Source organism: Neoarius graeffei, chromosome 11 (genome assembly GCF_027579695.1).
Source record: "Neoarius graeffei isolate fNeoGra1 chromosome 11, fNeoGra1.pri, whole genome shotgun sequence".
Taxonomy (NCBI): domain Eukaryota; kingdom Metazoa; phylum Chordata; class Actinopteri; order Siluriformes; family Ariidae; genus Neoarius; species Neoarius graeffei.
This window is the reverse complement of record NC_083579.1, coordinates 44133619-44154009: the sequence shown is the minus strand read 5'-3', so window position 1 is coordinate 44154009 and position 20391 is coordinate 44133619. Positions and strand designations below refer to the sequence as shown.

General features: G+C 43.5%; 1 protein-coding gene across 1 annotated transcript in view; it reads right to left on the bottom strand.

The window, feature by feature from the left end:
* The window catches only part of akt1 (v-akt murine thymoma viral oncogene homolog 1), a 143795-nt gene extending 130475 nt beyond the window's left edge, over positions 1-13320 (bottom strand). Inside the window, exon 1 of the mRNA XM_060933974.1 lies at positions 13162-13320. The gene's annotated coding sequence lies outside the window, so the exon portion shown is untranslated. The remainder of the gene's footprint in view (positions 1-13161) is intronic.
* Between the last annotated feature and the right edge of the window lie 7071 nt (positions 13321-20391).

Below are 20391 nucleotides of genomic sequence, written 5' to 3'. Positions count from 1 at the left end.
GTCGAGCAGAAATGCCATATCATCACGAATATAACGATTTTGCTGAATTTAATAGATGATTTTGTATTTGTTGATGCAATTAATTCATATTTTTAATGGAAAGAAACTGATATAGCGTGCATTTATGTTTCATGTCCCATATCCTTTAACATCTACACAATGACGATAACATCGCTGACAACATTTAGCCTACCGCGTCATAATTTTTAAATAATCCGACAATGAAAAACCACACAGTCATGAAGCCTCTGGCTAACGGTAGAAGTTCGCTGATGTAACGTTTAGCTATTAGATTGCTAACTTCTATGCTAATGACTCAGCGAGAGGGGGATGGGTATAACCAACGTCACGGAATCATCAATATGGCGCTACCCTTGGAATATTCATTTTGAAAAATGCAATTATCTGAAAGTAGACCATCACACCTTTTATCTGGGAACTTGCAGAGTCTTTTAGACATGAATAAAATTCAAACCCAGTGTGTCCTGCTAGCTTGTCTGAGACACCATAATTGTTTTCTACGTTTTCATTTGTGCAAATAAATGGAGTGTGAACTCCATAGGCAAGTATTCAAATTAAATCCCACATGTGCACTTTCTATATACTTAATTAAAAATCACCACACCCTCAACTGCACTGCAGTTTACACTGATTTCAGGAGGATTTAGTAGAATACTGATGCAGAATATTGACTACCAAAAAAAAAAAAAAACCTCTATAGAGAGAGAGTGTTTTCACTGACATCAAAACACCAAAGTCCCAGATGTGCGGCCATATTGGAGATATTGATTTCTGTAAACAAAACACTTGCATTTCACACGGGTCAGTCGGTCGGTCGGGCAGGCAGGTCGGTAGCAAGTTTTGTAATGGCATCGGCCAAAGAAACTTGCAACAAGAAGACAGAAGCTACTAGAAAGTATGTAGAAGGCCTAGCGCCCAGTGTAAGAGCCCGCTATCTGGAGAAACTGCAGTTAATCGACGGCCTGGAGCCATACGAAATGGGAAAAGAACTGAGTGAAGACAATGCATTGCTGCCGACTGTGACATACCCAGACATCATCAACTACTTAATTTTTTTCACCAAGTCCATACACTGCTGAGGATCTGAAGTGTTTCAAGGGACTAGAAGCCTATAACCAGATGTGCTGTGGCTGGGTCAGGGAAGAAAAAGCATGGAAACTGGGTGTCAAACATCTGGTGAAAGCAAAAAAGTGTGTACAGCGTACATTACATGTACAGCGATGTACAGTAGATCATGAGTACACATTCCCTGTGGGCTGACCTCAGCTGACAGCAGATGGCCGATTGTGATTTTTAACTTTAGCTTCCTCTCAAAAGAACATACAGAAGCACCATCATGGCTAGACAATAAAAATATAGCGTCATGTTTAATTTTAAGATATTGATCAAAGCTTGAAAAAACCTCATACCTGATACAAAGTGAACTGAATGCACAGGCTTATGTTGTCCGGATTTTTGTCGGTCAGATCCTGGTCTAGTTTGGCAAGCCAGAGACGATGACGCTCCTCTGACAGTTTTCTGGTTTCCTCCCCGATTTTCGATTATTTTAGGTAATCGGTAGAAGTGCAGATGTTTCTCACGATCTGAGCGATTGTTGCAACCCAAACTCTGCAGTAATTCACCATTATTTGGTTAGTTTATCGAAAAATTCACGAAGATTGCTTTGCCGTTGATGTGTCCAATGCCGCCAATATGGCCGACTTCCAGTTTGATGATGTCACGTGAAAACACTAATGCCGCTTTTCCACTACAAACGCGGCTGAGTTGGGCTGAGCCGTGCCGTGCTGAGTCGAGCTGAGTGGGGCTGTTGGAGTTGCATTTCGACTACAACCGCGCTGAACCGTGCTGGCTGGAAGTGGGTGGACACTTGGGTGGAGTTAGCGAAAGTGGGTGGACGTCACGTGATGTCGTTAAGCAGCGCAAACAGTGACATCAGTGAGCTTTTAAGCGGTAGTCTCACGACCCGGATAGTAAACAATAAACATGGAGGACATGGAGTCGTTAGTGTTGCTGGTCTTGGTGCTGTGGCTTGTTGTCACCGACAACGCCAACAGATACTGGCAAGAGCGTATAGATGAGGCGAGGCGCACAAGGCTTCAGAAATTCTCGTAATTCGTAATTATTATTCTTCCGGGTTTACGGTGTTTACAGATCCCAGCGTGCTCGCGGGGCGTGTGTGGGCATGTGAGGACACTCCTCCTCACCAATCAGTGCACAGGGGAGTGTCTGCTCACGCCCCCAGCCTCACTCGGCTCGGTTTGGCTCGCTTCAGCCCCACTCCAAAATGGTGCAAGTTTTAGGGGCTAAGCAGGGCTGAAGCGAGCTGAGTCGTGCTGTTTTTTGGTAGTCGAAACGCGAGCCATGTCGGGCTGAAGTGAGCTGAAGCGAGCTGAAGTGAGCTGAAAAAGGGTAGTGGAAAAGGGCCATAACTATAAAACTAGTCAGAGTTACCAAACAAAACAGCACTGTAACCTCAAGTAACAGTTAGTAAGTAGTATGCAACAAAATATTAATATAGATAGTTATTTATTTAAGTGTTCTGCCTGATGGCAGGTCTAAGTTTCTAAGTAAGGATTACAGGAGTGGTTTCCCATTGCCTTCTACTACATTATTTACAGAGGTTTTCTCCTCTCAACCACTCTCATACCCCTTTTCCACCAAATCAGTTCCAGGGCTGGTTCGGGGCCAGTGCTGGTTCACAACTCGTTCAACTTGCGAGCCAGCTGAGAACCAGTTTGCTTTTCCATAGCTCGTGGTGCTAAGAGGAGTCACGTCATTACATCGCTGTGTACGTCACTTACGTCGCTGTATACGTCACTACGTTTGCATAAACCTTGGCGCAAATATCGAAGCAAAAACACGGAAGAAGCAGCAGCAACAACAATAATAAAGGACTTCGCGTTTGTACAGCTGCTGCTTCTCGTCACTTAAAAATGGCGATCTTTCGCGGTCTTGTTATTGTTGTTGGTCTTAACAACTCCGCCCCCCCGCTGACGTAAGCGGTTCTTTCCTCTGGCCCAGCAGAGAGTTGGTGCTAGCCTGGAACCGTTTTTTCTGGCCCCAGAGCCGGTTCTTTGTCAGTGGAAACAGAAAACCCGGTTCCAAACTAAGCACTGGCCCCGAACCAGCCCTGGAACTGCTTTGGTGGAAAAGGGGTATCACTCTCACGCCCCTATTAGCAATTTAGAGTAGCCAGCTAACCTAACCTGCATGTCTTTGGATTGTGTGGAAACCGGAGCAGGAGGAAACCCACGCAGACACTGGGAGAACATGCAAACTCCACACAGAAAGGCCCTCGTCAGCCACCGAGCTCGAACCCAGAACCTTCTTGCTGTGAGGCGACAGTGCTAACCACTACACCATGGTGCCGCCCCACAACAATAAATGGCGATACGTGTTTATGATGCTTTGAATTAAATGGGGAAAAAAAATAGAACTGTGAGTAAACTCAATAGAATACCCCACGCTTACGAGCCCGTCATCATATATTGCCATATGTAAGGGAATAATTTGAATTAATTATCTTCCCTTTGAAACTTCGGACCGGGATTATTTTCCTTCATGCACATCTTCAGGTGGTAAACTGCAACTGTGTAAAGTTTTATCAAAATCCATCAAACCATTTAGGAGGAGTTGTGCTTACAAGACATGGACAGACAGACAGGGTGATTCCTATATCCCCCCCCCCCGCAACTTTGCTTGCAGGGAGGTATAATGAAATCCAGATTATTATTAGGCTGCGTAATCTTAGTTTTTTCCTAGCTGTAACTGCGTTAGACAGCAAACGGCACGATAACGGACAACAGCAAGAATACATGTGACTTCACTCTAGGCGTAACTAACAGCTCTAATGCCATGAAAACACAAAAAGCAGATCTAAAATGGGAACAAGCCGTTGTATGACTGACTGTACAAATAGATTTTTTTTTTTTAAAAAAAGCTCTTTTTACAAACTGCTCAAGCTAAAAAAAAAAAAAAAAAAAAGAAGCAAAGAGAGGTTATACAAGTGTTCATAAAAGATTAAGAAAATAGCCATTTGTTATTAACTTTCTTTTTTTTTTAAATGGAATATTTTAGTTAATAGGCTATTATATTTTACTTCAGCCTTTACAAATGTGGGTAAATTATTGTTGGCTATTAAGGGTTTTTTTTGTTGATTTTTTCCATTTCACAAAAGGAATATTTACATTGATAAAGAACAGGAAAATTAAAAAAAAAAAAGTATTGCTCTTTTGGTAATACAATCTCTTAACTTTTTCCCAAAAAATACTGCTGAAAAATCTAATTCTGAACCTAATATTGTTAATCAAATAAAATTCTGAATTGGGTAAGTCTTTACGTGCCTAGACAAGATTGTAAAAAATGGTCTTGATATTCTGCTGTGAACAACCAAGTCAGCTAGAACAGTTACTGAATTAATGTTTAATAACAGTTGAGGTGAACTGAGAAATATATTAAGGTCATCATTCATCTCTAAATACATCCATGCATTTCTTCATGCAAGTTATTACAAAAATACTTCAAGCGAAGCCACATCTGCATGGAACACCACTATAGCGACCTGCTTCTCATCTCTGGGATTATCATCAATAAACAGAGGCAAAGCACATGCAGGAGGAGAAAAATAATATTTACATAATACAAGGAAACCTAGCTAGAAATCACTTATTCATCATCCATGCAATCTTGAAAAACTAAACCCTTAACTAGGATGTTATTAATTAGACGCTAAACAGGCTGAAAAATATGATTGCTCGATTTCCATTTCTTACTACGATGAAAAAAGAAAAACTTCATTTTCAAAAACGCTCACATCTAAGATACACCCAGACTTTCTCTACTGCCAAGACACACACACACACACACACACACACACACACCATGGATATAAAAAGTCTACACACGCCTGTTAAAATGCCAGGGCTTTGTGAAGTAAAAACATTAAACTAAGGCTACATCCACACGACAATGGCAACGAGATTTTTTTTTTTAGCGGGTAAAAAAAAAAAAATATCGCGTCCACATGGGCAACGGATCAATAAAATATCAGGTACATATGGCAACGCAACGCTTGCTGAAAACGATGCAATACACATGCCACACCTCTACGTGCGCTGTAAGACGGTCCCATCGGAGACACCAGAACAATAGAAGTAGGACGCATGCGCATAAACCCCTTCTTCTACCCGGCGTGAATGAATGAGTGCTGCTTGTTCTAGCCATGTGGTTGTGACGTCATCGTAAACAAATCCGTTCTACTCATCCAGATGACTTCGCAACGGCGCCGTTGCCAGATTTTTCCACTCTGGAAACCGTTCTCAAAAAATATCGTTTTGGGACGCCAGGCCGAAACGATAAATTTTATCGGATTCACCTGAATCCGTTGCCATGTGGACAGGGCCTAAGATAAGTTAATGTGGGGTGGCCTTGGGCTGAAGTGCCCTTGAGCAAGGTACCAAACCCCTGACTGCTCCCCGGGCGCTCTAGTGTGGCTGCCCACTGCTCTGTGTGTGTGTGTGTTCACTGCTTCAAATGGGTTAAATGCAGAGGATGAATTTCATTGTGCATGTGACAAATAAAGGCTTCTTTTCTTTCTTATAAAACGTCAGAACTTTTTCAACCTATTGTATGTGAAATTACAACATAATTAAGTGCAAAACTATCAGAAACAAAAAAAGGGGGGAGAAAATAAAAAAGTTATAATAAGCTGGTCGCATAAACACGCAAGTTATTTTATAAACTGAGGACATAGCTGTCTTCAGACTGAACCAATCACATTCAATCTCATGATCAAAAGTAATTATCATCAATGAAGTTATTCTCATTAACCTCAAATAAAGATCAGCTGCTTCTGCAGGATTTTCTTGACATGCTCTTGGTTTCATCTGACTGCGAGACTCTGCGTGTGACAACAGTCGGTCGTATTCTTCACATGTCTGGGTTAGAGGGCAGGGTGGTTAGACAAAAGCCCTTTCTCACACAAAACATCCGAGCCTAATCATATCACCCCCAAAACATGTGGCAAGATGTCTTACAGTCTGAGGAGACCAAGTCCAAAAGGTATCATTCCACAGTTCAAAAACATGTTTGTCTCTCACACACACACACAAAAAAAAAAAAAAAAAATCATCAAAACACCACCAAACCCAAGGTGAAACATGGTGGTGGTGGCAGCAGCATGCTTTAGGGCTGCTTTTCTTCAGCCAGAACTGGGGCTTTCATCAAGGTGGAGAGAATCATGAAGAGCTACAAATACCAATTGATTTTCGTGCAAAACTTTCAGGCATCTGCTAGAAAGAGGAACATGAAAAGAAATTCACCTTTCAGCATGACAATGACCCAAGGCACACAAATCTACAAAGGAATGGTTTAACCAAAAGATCACCGTTTTTGAATGGCCTATCCACAGCCCAGACATGCATCCAAAGAAAAATGTGTGGGGTGACCTGAAGCAAGCTGTTCAGAGAATTTTTGGACACTCAATTTTACAGCTCTAGAATGTTTTTGGAACAAAGATTGGAAAAATACTGCCAAGTCAAGATGTGCCACGCTGATAGACTCTTACTCAAAAAGACCGAGTGGTGTAATAAAATCACGAGGTGCTTCAACAAAGTATGAGTTTAAGGGTGTGCATACTTATGTAATTGTATTTTTCCTAAAAAAAAAATTGATCATTTTTCACTTTTTGTACACGTTACAATTACATATTAAAAGGTGGGATATGTTCTGACATGGTTTATCTTGGTTTCATTTCTTACATAAACCGTTTTAACAGGGGTGTGTAGACTTTTTATATCCACTGTATAACCACAGAAGCACTCAGAGTAAGGTACTGTAGTTAGTGCAGAGAACACAGCGTTTAGTTGAGAGAAATAGACAGAAATGGAAAGAGAAAGCAAGGAACAGTGGTGCAAGATGGGCCTGAAACCCAAATGCTGCTACCGTTAAACACGGCAGTCTCTGCATTACCAACAGCTAAATGCCTGCATAGCTGGCAGCTGGCCAGCAGCAACTGAATGAACTCAATACCCCGGCTCGGGTCACGTGGGTACGGCAGCTTCGAGGGCTCCACCCACTCTGTGTGTGTGTCTCTCCCTCTCTCTCTCCTTCCAATCATTCATCATTCCAGCTTGTCCTGTGCGAGTCGGCCCCATTCAATGTAAATCAGTGCCTCATGGCTCAGACTTAACCACGTCCTGGAGGAACCTTTTTTTTTTTACACTACCACAACAACATGGAAGAACTTTTAAGGCAAAAGTGAGTCATCACAACTCAAAGTGCTGAAGTCGCGACAGACGCATCATATCAGGGGAAACACTGGAGTAATAATAGCACAACGACTACAGCGTATTAACGGAAAAATCCACTCTGAACAATTTTTGTGTTCGAATCTATAGAAGTAGGTGATCTTCACTGATGTCCACGATTTATTCTATAATGAAATGACCAAGTTTAAACTTACCACGTCTACAATTGCACAGTTTAAGTTTCCCCTCAATGTCATTCAACTACTGATACAGGTCACAGGGGAATTTAGCTCTCGCTTCATCTCTTTATATAGAGAGCAATGCAGCAGTGCTTTATACCTTTAGTCTGTCCGGCTCTCTCACCTCTTCATCAGTACTCTGCCCAAACAGATCAGCTTTCAAAGCTTTTACTTTCATGCTAATGCAACCATCAGTGCTCGTCATTTTGTCTCTGTTGTAATTCGAGCAGCAAGAAGGTCCTGGGTTCAAACCTGCCAGTCGACTGAAGTTTATATGTACTCTTTTGGCCCTTTTCCACTACCCTTTTTCAGCTCACTTCAGCCCGACACGGCTCGCGTTTCGACTACCTCAGAGCAGCACGACTCAGCTCGCTTCAGCCCTGCTTAGCACCCAAAACTCACACGGTTTTGGAGTGAGGCTGAAGCGAGCCAAACCGAGCCGAGTGGGGCTAGGGGCGTGAGCAGACACTCCCCTGTGCACTGATTGGTGAGGAGGAGTGTCCTCACACGCCCCGCGAGCACGCTGGGATCTGTAAACACCGTAAACCCGGAAGAAGAAGAATTACGAGAATTTCTGAAGCCTTATGCGCCTCGCCTCATCTATACGCTCTTGCCAGTATCTGTTGGCGTTGTCGGTGACAACAAGCCACAGCACCAAGACCAGCAACACTAACGACTCCATGTCCTCCATGTTTATTGTTTACTATCCGGGTCGTGAGACTACCGCTTAAAAGGTCACTGATGTCACTGTTTGCGCCGCCTAATGACATCACGTGACGTCCACCCACTTTCGCTAACTCCACCCAATGTGTCCACCCACTTCCAGCCAGCACGGTTCAGCGCGGTTGTAGTCGAAATGCAACTCCAACAGCCCCACTCAGCTCGACTCAGCCCAATTCGGCTTAGCCCAACTCAGCCGCGTTGGTAGTGGAAAAGCGGCATTTGTGCCTAGGTGGGTTTCCTCCAAGTGTTCCAACATGCAGATTAGGTCAACTGGCTATTCCAAATTGCCCATAGGTATGAATGTGAATGGCTGTCTATCTCTCTGTGATAGCCCTGTGATAGACTGGCGACCTGTACAGGGCGTGCCCCGCCTCTCGCCTAGTGTCAGCTGGGATTGGCTCCAGCTTCACTCGCAACCTGTAATGGATAAGCAGTATAGAAAATGAACGAATGGATTCAGGTCATACTCGACACAGGTTCCTCTACTTGGTATCAGCCACCACATGGAACGGTGAATCATGCTCTGCCATTACTATATAAATTATCCAGTTTGGGGGTGGAGATGCATAGTCTATAGTGAAATGACCAAAAAAAAAATCAACCAACATCAACAGAAGCAGAGAATTCCTTAGAAACAGAGGGCAGTAAGAACAAGTTGGGAATTGTCAAAAACACAGTCTGGAGAACAAACACATGGGACTATCCTGAATTTAAATGGAAAAATGATCTGATTCTAAAGAGGCGTCACTTTAATATTTCATGATAAGCAGACGTGACATGCCCCCAAAGGGTACAAGGTTCCAAAGACGTGAGCATAACAAGCCTGTGCACGCTTGGACGTGCAGGGAATGTCTGGTTTTGGCAATAAAACAATTTATTCCATTTTCCATAAACTCTCAGAACAGCTCACACGTGGAAGCAGGAGGTCAAGCCATAATGTACTCCATCATGTTTTGGACATGTTTATAACAAAAAAAAGCAAGCGGAGCACACGATTAGCTGAGTTACATTACATTTAAGCATTTCAGTTCTAAGGAATAGGACTGGACAACAAATATTAATCAGGTCTGGAAAAAAAATAAATAAAATAATAATAATAATAATAATAATAATAATGTTCAATCATGATATCGTTATGTGTAACAAGGAGCAATATGATTTCAGCAATCCAAGATTATTTCTGATCACTTTGTATAAAATGATTTCAATAAAATCTTAGTCAACCTCCAACAGACCATCCAATAACATACTCATATTAATATAATGTCAGATTATATGATGATCCTCTAACAGACCCGTCCTTGATTAAAGAAAATAAATAAATAAAGCTTTATTTAAAAGATGGAGCCAATTTAGCACCACTAATCTTACATTGGGCCATCTGATGACTACCCAATTAGTCAAAAATTATTACCTTCTGATTAAAATCATCAAACAGTGTGATCCAAGTTCATGCAAACCAAAACGCTCTTCAAAGTGAGTTTTAGGTAATAAGGTTACATTATCACTTTTCGCCGTCCTGTGAATTTGATGTAATCTTATGCTGTTGTCCTACTGATGACTTATGCCAAGATCAGATCACACGCATCAAGTCTGATTTTGACAATTCTGTCATAACCAACAAATTTCCAGCATCTGGCCTGAATCTGAATGTCAGGAATGACGACCGGGCCTTGTAGTGTTCTCTTCTTTCGGCTGCTCCTGTTAGGGGTCGCCACAGTGGATCTGTTCTGCATATTTGATTTGGCATAGTTTTTACACCGGATGCCCTTCCTGACGCAACCATCCTCAATCTATCCAGGCTTGGGACCGGCACCAAGTATGCACTGGCTTGTACAACCCCAGTGATTGAATATTTTACCTAGCCTGAATGTCTTTGGGCTGTGGAGGAAACCAGAGCACCCAGCAGAAACCCACGCGGACACGGGGAGAACATGCAAACTCCACACAGAAGGGCCCCTGTTGGCCGTGAGGTTCAAATCCGCAACCTCCTTGCTGTGAGGCGACAGTGTTAACCACTGCGCCGCCATGGGCCTTGTAGTAGGACATAATCAAAATAACAGTGATGTGGCCCCTGGGACCTCCCACAACGCCCCAACAACAACAACAAAAAAAATCTAGCATGTCAGGCTTTTTTGTATTTTCTCACCAATACCTACGACATGTTCCTCAACATTCCTTCTGTAGCCATGACTGTCAGTTTCTTGACCTTCGTCTCTGACGACATGCAAGGAGGTGAACGATGATGGGTTGGAGTCAAACTCAGTCAGTGCGTTTACATGCACATCCAAATCGAGCTACTGTCGGTAATCGAGCTAAGGGTCCCAGCAGGGGTGCCAGAGAAATCCAATCCTACATGCACACAAGTTAATCGAGCTATTGTGTGAGGTACATTGCGCACCCGAGCCACAGGTGGCGCTACACGCCCCATCGTGTTGGTACACTTCCGGTTGTCGTCATGAGGAAGAGCTATTCAAGAGTATAAACAAAGTTATCAGCAGTGTTGCCAGATACTGCTGACGTTTTCCAGCCCAAAACATGTTCAAATCCGCCAAAATGCACTTAAAACCGCCCAATCTGGCAACACTGCCAGTTCTATGTTCACAAGTTCCGTGCTCAAGCTGTTAGGCTTGCTCTAACAGACTGTATGGCTACAAACCGTCCTGCGCAGACCACTGTTTTGTAAGACAACTTATTTTGCACAATTGTATATTTTTCTAAAGTCCATTTTTTGCTTACAATTTAACTTATGTCTTAATAAACACACAAAAAGTTCAATTGTTTTGTTTTTACTGACATTCTTCAGATGTTGGACATACATACATACACACGTGTATATATATACACACACACACACACACGTGTGTGTGTGTGTGTATGTATATATATATATATATATATATATATATATATATATATATATATATATATATCTCACACACACAAATACAATGACTTGTTTATGTACACAATTCACAGCTATACAGATGTATTTGGTGATACAGTAAGTGAGCTAAATTTTAACAGAGCAAACAATGGCACAAAAAGAAAAGATTCATGCCGTTGTCATGCCGACCGAGGCTGTTGTGTTTCCCGCTTGTGGTCTCGTCACTTCCGGAAGGGGCAGTGCTGAAATAAGTAGCTCGAATACGTAGCTCGATAGGGTATACATGCACTAAGTAGTTCTGCAGAAATCGCATAATCAAGGTCGTGTAGCTCGATTCCGAGAAATCAAGTTCGGTTCAATTTCAGCCGAATTAAGGTGTATACATGGCATTTTGAACTTCGATTTCAGTCGAGCAACGGCAGAAATTCGATTCTCTCTATGTGCATGTAAACGCACTGAGTGTTACCAGTCTCCCAACCAAGACACGACACAGCAAGAATTCACGGCACTATGATTGCTTAATCCAACATCCTGACCATCATGAAAGACAAAAATCATATTAGTCTGATCCCAATATTAGGCAAGCATTGTAGCAGCTATGCATTAAGACTTTATTAAAAATGTACGTTTTACACAACCATAATTTTGCAGTCGTGTCTTTGGTCTCTGTGGCACGTGTTCTAAGACCACCGACCTCAACTCCCGACTGAAGACGTGCGACAGCAACTCAGGGCTGACGAACATACCATGTAACGCCAAGAGATTGTAAGAGGTTTCTCCAAAAGCCTAAAAAAGGACTCAACGTGATACAAGGCCAGTCAGATGACAAGGCCAGAAGCGGCTTTCTCCCCCCTTGTTGATGTTTAGGCCTGACTCCTGAGGCATGCCTAACCTACCCAGCACCACACACACAATAACCTCGACTGTGTGTGTGGATTTCAGCAGCATTCTTGGGATTCTGCATGTCACTGACGGCACATTTGCGTCAACAGGACCCAGAGGAACTTGGAGACCTTTCACACATTAATGGACATGAAGAAAGAATGAAGAGTTCAAGCAGGGATAACGCCTCAGCATCAGCATCTTCAAGTCATAAGTGTTTTTAAGGAAGGGAAAAAAAAAAAAACACACACAACAGCCTCCAGTAAGGAGTCTTGCAGTGATCTCATGAGGTGTAGTAGAACAGAATAATAGCCAAGTAATAATTTAAAAAACAAAGACTTTATTTTTTTTTAATAAATAGATTAATTAATTTAAAAAAAAAGCAAAAGAAAAAAAAAAGTGTCTGCTCCTGTTGGCCTTCAACAATCAAAACACAAAGTTGAAAAAGCAGCATGCATCCGTTCTGTGTCCAAATACATCCATCTTCCCTGTTTAAGAGCACTATGGATGTCTAAATAATACTGACTTGACTATCTAGGACACTACAAGTAAACAAGTAGCAGTTTGGGACACAGCCAAAGAGAGTGACCGAGTGAGCGCGCACGCGCGAGAGAGACAGAAAGATGGACAATAAATCAACTTAAATAAGGACTAGTTCTCGCGTGACGCGACCCAAAATCTCTCTCTCACACACACAAAAAATAAAAATAAAAAAACAGCAGATATCCGTTTAAAAAAAATAAAAGAATTAGAATTAGGAAAATGGAGTCGGGGACACTCAGAGCTGCGCGTGAACAACAACTAGTAGTAGTAGTAGGCCTTAACCGTCCACGCGGCGGCCAGCGCGAGCGCGACAAGACACAATGTAGAGAAGTGACAGTTGAATAAAAGCCTCGGGTTGAGTTTCCCTCACACACACACACACACACACTGTGCTCAGGTCAGATTTCTTCCCATGGCTGCTTACTAACTGACTGACTCAATAGGAGCGAATATAGTGAGTGGAAAAGGCCTGGACAGGAGCAGGCTGAGAGAGGAGACCAACTAACTGCATCCTATAGAACATGACTCACTCACTCACTCCCCCCTCCCTTCTCCTCCTTCAGCTCAAACAGTCCGCCGCCGCCGCGTCACCACAAAAAGAAGCAAAATGGCACCTTACCTCGACGATAGATCAAAAATGCCTCCGGAACATTGCCCTGGGTGGCGTCAGGCGCTTTTCGCTGGCTGCTAAATCCCACAGAAAAAGGCCAGGTGCAGTGTTTTCATTTACCCCGCTCCCCTTTTGCCTTTGCTCCACTACGCCTCCCAAACGGCTCTGCAGGGCTGCTGCTGCCACGAGCACGACGCCGCGGTCCTAGCGCCGACCCGATTCCTCACCCTGTACATCATGACCACGTGCGCTCAGTGGAGCATACCTGTCAACTTTGAGGTTTGAAAAAAAAAAAAAAAGGGATATTTCCCAGATTTTTAACTCAAAATAAGGGAAAATTTCGGAAAGTCATACCCTTCACCAAAAGTGGGTGTGTAGTTGAATGGGGGGCAATTTATCTAGTATTTGTGATTTCCTGTACTCTGGTGCATGTTGGGGCGGCACGGTGGTGTAGTGGTTAGTGCTGTCGCCTCACAGCAAGAAGGTCCTGGGTTCGAGCCCCGGGGCCGGCGAGGGCCCTTCTGTGCGGAGTTTGCATGTTCTCCCCTTGTCCGCGTGGGTTTCCGCCGGGTGCCCCGGTTTCCCCAACAGTCCAAAGACATGCAGGTTAGGTTAACTGGTGACTCTAAATTGACCGTAGGTGTGAATGGTTGTCTGTGTCTATTGCCGCTTTTCCACTACAAACGTGGCTGAGCCGTGTCGGGCTGAGCGGGGCTGTTGGAGTTGCATTTCGACTACAACCGCGCTGAACCGTGCTGGCTGGAAGTGGGTGGACACATTGGGTGGCGTTAGCGAAAGTGGGTGGACGTCAGGTGATGTCGTTAAGCAGCGCAAACAGTGACATCAGTGATCTTTTAAGCAGTAGTCTCACGACCCAGATAGTAAACAATAAACATGGAGGACACGGAGTCGTTAGTGTTACTAGTCTTGGTGCTGTGGCTTGTTGTCACCGACAACGCGGACAGATACTGGCAAGAGCGTATAGATGAGGCGAGGCGCATAAGGCTTCAGAAGTTCTCGTAATTCGTAATTATTCTCCTTCCGGGTTTGCGGTGTTTACAGATCCCAGCGCGCTCGCGGGGCGTGTGTGGGCATGTGAGGACACTCCTCCTCACCAATCAGTGCACAGGGGAGTGTCTCCTCACACCCCTAGCCCCACTCGGCTCGGTTTGGCTGGCTTCAGCCCCACTCCAAAACCGTGCGAGTTTTAGGGGCTAAGCAGGGCTGAAGCGAGCTGAGTCGTGCTGGTTTTTGGTAGCCGAAACGCGAGCCGTGTCGGGCTGAAGTGAGCTGAAAAAGGGTAGTGGAAAAGGGCCATATGTGTCAGCCCTGTGATGACCTGGCGACTTGTCCAGGGTGTACCCCGCCTTTCGCCCATAGTCAGCTGGGATAGGCTCCAGCTTGCCTGCGACCCTGTAGAACAGGATAAAGCGGCTTGAGATAATGAGATGAGATGAGATGGTGCATGTTGGTGATAGCCAAGACCCAAACTCAATATGCTTATGGTTTATAGAGTGCATTTGTGAATAAACTATACATTTATTTTTATTTGCTTTCAGTGGTACCAGTTATTTCCCAAATTAAGGGCTAAAATACGTATCTTATGTTAAAATAAGAAAGGTCATTATATAACCAGTCAATAAATTCAATTCCATTGCAATTTATTATGGTTTTACCATAGTCATGGCCTCAGAACAATAGATAGATAGATAGATAGATAGATAGATAGAGTAATAAAGAGATAAAGAGTAATATAAGATATTAAACCAAGAGTGATTTAAAATGGGTAAGTTTCAGATAGAAAATAAAATAGACAATGAGTGGATAAAACAGTTAATACACCAATAGAGTGCTTCGAGGTCAGCGCGAACCCGGCGGCGGCCATATTGGAAGTCAAACATCGCTGTGTCAGTGCATTGTTGTTGCTCAGCGAAGCAAAATGCCAAATACGTGTGTCATTGTTGGCTGTAGTAACCGAGGGGAAAAGGGTGGCAAAAGCTTCCACAGACTCCCTAAAGTCGTGACAAACCCGGGAATTGCAGCACAGGAGAAAAGCGAGCGGAGGAGACGACAGTGGCTGGCTGCCATTAACCGATCAAATTTAGGACAACTTGACTGTATCCGGATTTGTTCTGATCACTTTGTGACAGGTAGGTTAAATTGTCTTGAATTTCATAGTTACTAAAATAAATGTGATACAAACTATTATCTTTTCTATGTACTTTCAGCAATGATTAATGGATATATTTGTCACATTAGGTAGCTTATGTCTACTGCAGTGCATTGTTGCATCAAATGGCATTTAAGATCTAGGCCTAGTAATGTTTATGTACACATGCTGTTAGTACAAGTTACATACTAGGCCTACATTTTATTCACTGACTAAAATAATTGATAATTATGCGGCAACAAGCTGGGGTCAGCTTTCCATTCCTTCTCACTAACAGTGTATGGATCTACATTCCCAGTGAAACGTACCTTCTCAGCATAACGCTCCCGTGCCTGCTTATCCAAACTTTCACAGTAGTGCTCCATCACTTCAGATGTCTAAATTCTTAAAAAATCAAAGCTTCTAAGCCCTCTAACGCGGAAACGAATCGGTGAATGTGTACTCTATGATGTGTACTCTATGCACGCTCTGGAGCGAGTGACTTCCAAGATGGTCGCGCCGACCACATGGTTACTATTTTTAGCATCATCTCGGAGCACTCTATTAGTTTACACTAGGCTATTGACGTATTTCACTCATGTGACCAAGTTATGTGATGCTGCCATTTTGGACGGCACGGCTCGAATCAGTTTGAATGCGAGGAAGGCGACAAACGAAAAACATAAAAGAAAAAGGAGCGAGATGCAGAAAACACCTTCACTATCCGGCGACGTAGGGCATTTACAGGGCGAGCAGAGGGAGAGGTATTTGCAAAAATTGAGGTTAGCAGGCTTAGAGAACGACGTTTACCTGCTTCCACCAGGATTGTTCACTGACGTACGGAAGTACACGAAGCCCTTGTCTTTACCTGACTTCAGCCCACATGATCTGTATACCTATGTTGTTAAAAACCCATCGCCATACACAGGTATTGATCTGAAAGCATATACGAGTTTGGATACCTACAAATATTTTGTGTCAGGCTGGGTAACATGCCTACATCAGCGGGTCGTCCCTGGAGCCGGTGGTCGCCATCTTATTACAGCTAAGGTTTGTTCACATTTTCATTTACTTTCGGTCCTCAGGATAAACAAAATGTTATTAAATGTCATTGAAATAACTTCTTAGTCTGTTGAGACATGGCCCGTTATAAATTTGCTGTTACCAGGCAATGACTAAGAACTGTATTATTAGGGTCGGTGTAGTTGTAGCAGTGTATTAGCAACTAGCTGTTAGCACTAGCTAATGTCAGCAACATCATAGCTGGTATGTTACTGTAGCAATGTTTACGTTCAGTCATTTGGATGACTGTTAAAACCTTTCAGCCTCAAGTTTTTCCTTTACTGGATTTACTAGCGCGCACTAGCCAGCCTGCCGGCCGGGAGCTAGCACGCGCTAGCCAGCCTGCCAGCCGGCCGGGAGCTAGCGCGCGCTAGCCAGCCTGCCGGCCGGCCGGGAGCTAGCACGCGCTAGCCAGCCTGCCGGCCAGCCGGCCGGCGCGCGCTAGCTCAGTAAACTAGTAAATCCAGTAAAGGAAAAACTTGAGACTGAAAGGTTTTAACAGTCATCCAAATGACTGAACGTAAACATTGCTACAGTAACATACCAGCTACTGTTGTTGACATTAGCTAGCTTGCCGTCCAAAATGGCGGACACCGGGGCGTCACGTGACCCTGTGACGTCAGGTGAAATACCTCAATTTATGAGGTCTTAGCCAGGACATACTTAATGTAAACATGTGTAGCTTACCTTTGATTATTTGGGAGGCTTTCGTTTTCCCCATGGAAAATTTCTTTGCGATGGAAGAGTCTGGGAACATTCCAGCCACGCACTTGTTGAAATCATCAAAGAAAGAGAGGCTAATGTTTTTCTTAGCTATTAGCATCGCCATCTTTACCTCAGACCTAATCAGTGTTGCCAGATACTGCTGACGTTTTCCAGAACAAAATATGTTCAAAACCCGCCAAAATGCACTTGAAACTGCCCAACTTGGGTGGGAAACCGACGAATCTGGCAACACTGGACCTAATCACTTGTTCAGCCTCGCCTCCGGACGTAGTTCTGTAATTACTGATGCCTGAGAGGGCGGGGACGTGAATTCATGGCCCGACTTCCTGCTGTAAACTCCTGTCAGAGGTGCGTCATGAATTCTGGACCTACCGACTTTTTTATATTGTGAAAATACGGGACTTTTATATAATGTGAAAATATGGGATATTTTCGGGAAAATAAAAAAACGGGAAGACAGCGGGAAATAGGTCAAAATAAGGGATTTCCCGGGAAAAACGGGAGGGTTGACAGGTATGCAGTGGAGTCAGGCATACATGTCAACCTTTGGTCAATCAAACCTGTATAACCAACCTCCAAAATCCGTATTTCCCTTATAAAATCCGTATAAGATGCAAATTAAAATAATTTACCTAAAATTTGAATGATAATCAACAATGATATATCCAAGTTACTTTTTATTCAATATTAATAACAATAAACCTTCAGAATGAATACAAAGCTCCAATGTTTGACAAAAACACAAAGTGTTATCAGCGTAGTTATGAAGGAAATACTTCGTTGTTTGGAGACAGGTTTCACCGAGCGGCTATTATGCGCGAGACTTCATATTAGCCACAAAGTCAGGAAAATCTGTTCGTAAAATTACGTTATAATGACCAAATACAATGAAAAGTATTTTTCCAGTCTCACCTGTGAAAGGTAATCCTGTGATCTCGTTTGGACGGTAAACCTGTTGGTACAGTTAAACGCAGCACATGAATGAGGCATCTTTATTCTCGGGCGAGGATGACGTATGATTCTACGCAGAAGCCGGCGTCTATGACTTCACGGTTGGCGGGATTCTCGCAGTGCGGTGTGCGCATGATCAAAAGTGGAACGAAGTCTCGCTACCACAAGATAACACGCGATTTCATAAGACTCTTTACTGGCTGTCTGTGGTGTACAGTACTTTTGTAAATGTTATGCGTTCTTTTATCATCGTGGGAATTGATTATAGCTCTAAATAAATATTGAAGGTTTTTTTAAAGAATCCGTATAACTTTATTTATACGCCCGTATACGACGTTTATTGAATCAAATCTGTATAAAATACGGACATTCCGTATAGGTTGACATGTATGAGTCAGGTATTGACCCTTCCCACTCACGTGACCTTCGTAAACACGACCGCCATTTTGGACATGAAGAAATAACGGTTTATGGCACAGACCCTTTCGGTTCTCGCTCATCTAGCTGCTACAATGACTGCTTAAGGCCAATTTATGCTGACAACCCAGTCCTCGCAGATGGCGTCGCAGATAGCGTCTGCGAAGCCTCCCCCCCTTCACAGACGCTCTGCGCGCACCCTGCACGCACCTCCCAAAAATTGTGACCACCGCAGACAGCGTCGCAGACAAGAGGGCTCTGATTGGTCCACTCTACATCCGCTGTACACGCACTTCCGCTTCCTTACTTTCCCGGTTTGTTTTGTTTTCACGACCGCCATTTTTAAAAACACGAGCGAAGATGGAGCAGCACGAAGAGCGGTTGATCGAGGAAGTGAGGAAGTACGTACATCTATACGACTCCAGTTCTAGTCATTATAAGTAACCGGAGGATAAACACTCCACTAACCACACCCACCAACTACTCCTAGCGATTTCGCAACTTTGCGCCCCCTTGCGTTGTGGCGGTGAATAACATCGTGCACGCCTATTACTCCCTGCTCAACGATAAATTACAACTGTCTGCGAAAAGCTATCTGCGAAAGCCTTGTCGCAAGAGCATGCAGAGCCCCTTAGACTGCAACAATAATACCTAACACACATTTAAGTATCCGTCGTAAAGACGTGAAACTCGTCGAGTGACGAGTGTGTTCATTGATAAGCTAACACAATCTAAAAGTAGACATACCATCACACTGCCCTGGCGCTGTGTACAGTTTACCTTCTATGGTTTGTGCACTCACTATTTGCCATTACTTTCTCCAACCCAGTGTTCGAACTATGCCGATATTTTCGGGGGGTCCCCTTTTTTCCCTTTGGGGGGGGGTGCTTGCGCTTGCGCTTGTCTCAGAGCGCGGATCTCCAAACACATGAGAAGCCTATCTTACGCACATATCACACGGACTCCACACCTCCACACACGCATCGCGTCTGAAGTCATAACTCATCAGAGGAAATCGTGTCCGCATTGGCATGTTCAAAAAACAACCTCGCGTCAACAATGATACCACACGCAAGAAAAAAAAAAACAGTCAGGCTACTCAACACATCTGATCCACAGCAGCACCAAAGCATCACTGGAAATCATGTCAACAACCATTTCAACACGCGTCAACAAATGGCACCACAAACATGAACGAATCGGTCAGGCTACTGATTCCAAACCCACAGCAGACGAATAATTAAATGCATCTTACCTTAAAGCAGAATCGACCATAAAGGAAGTGTGTTGGCACTGCTGGCACACTTCCTTTCTACTAGTTTGTGTCTCCAACCTGGCAGCAGCAGTCGTTGTCATATCGGTTTATTTTATCTTTGATGTAAACACAACACTTCGGATATGCAAATGCTTCCCGTTACACACGATTGCTATGTCAATAAACATCATTTTGCCAATATTTTAGAGACCATCCATCTTCTCCGTCGGTCAGCATCTGTCGGGATCCGATAAAATGATTAATCTTGCCTTGTGTATTGATGGTTACTACATCCAGGTGCACAACAATATAATGGCATGATGGAAGTCTTGCTGAAAGTAAAAACTTTCTTTGATGGCTATATTCCTTTCGATGCTTCGCCGTCGTTCCTCGTTGTTGGCTGTGGTAGACTACTGGTAGTTCATGTCCAAAATGGCAGCCGCATTTGTCGTGACGTCACGTGGGATGGGTCTATAAAGGTGGATAACTTGCAGGGCTTAATTTGAGCCGGAACAAGATCCGGAACCTCCGTCGTCGGATCCGGCAGCTATTTTCATTTCATTCAGTGTTCCAGCAGCTATTTAAATGGATCAGATCATCTCCGTGACCATCACAAAGGGAAAAAAATCAAACAATAAATTAAATAAATAAGTAAATAAAAATGTGTTTAGTGTTCGGT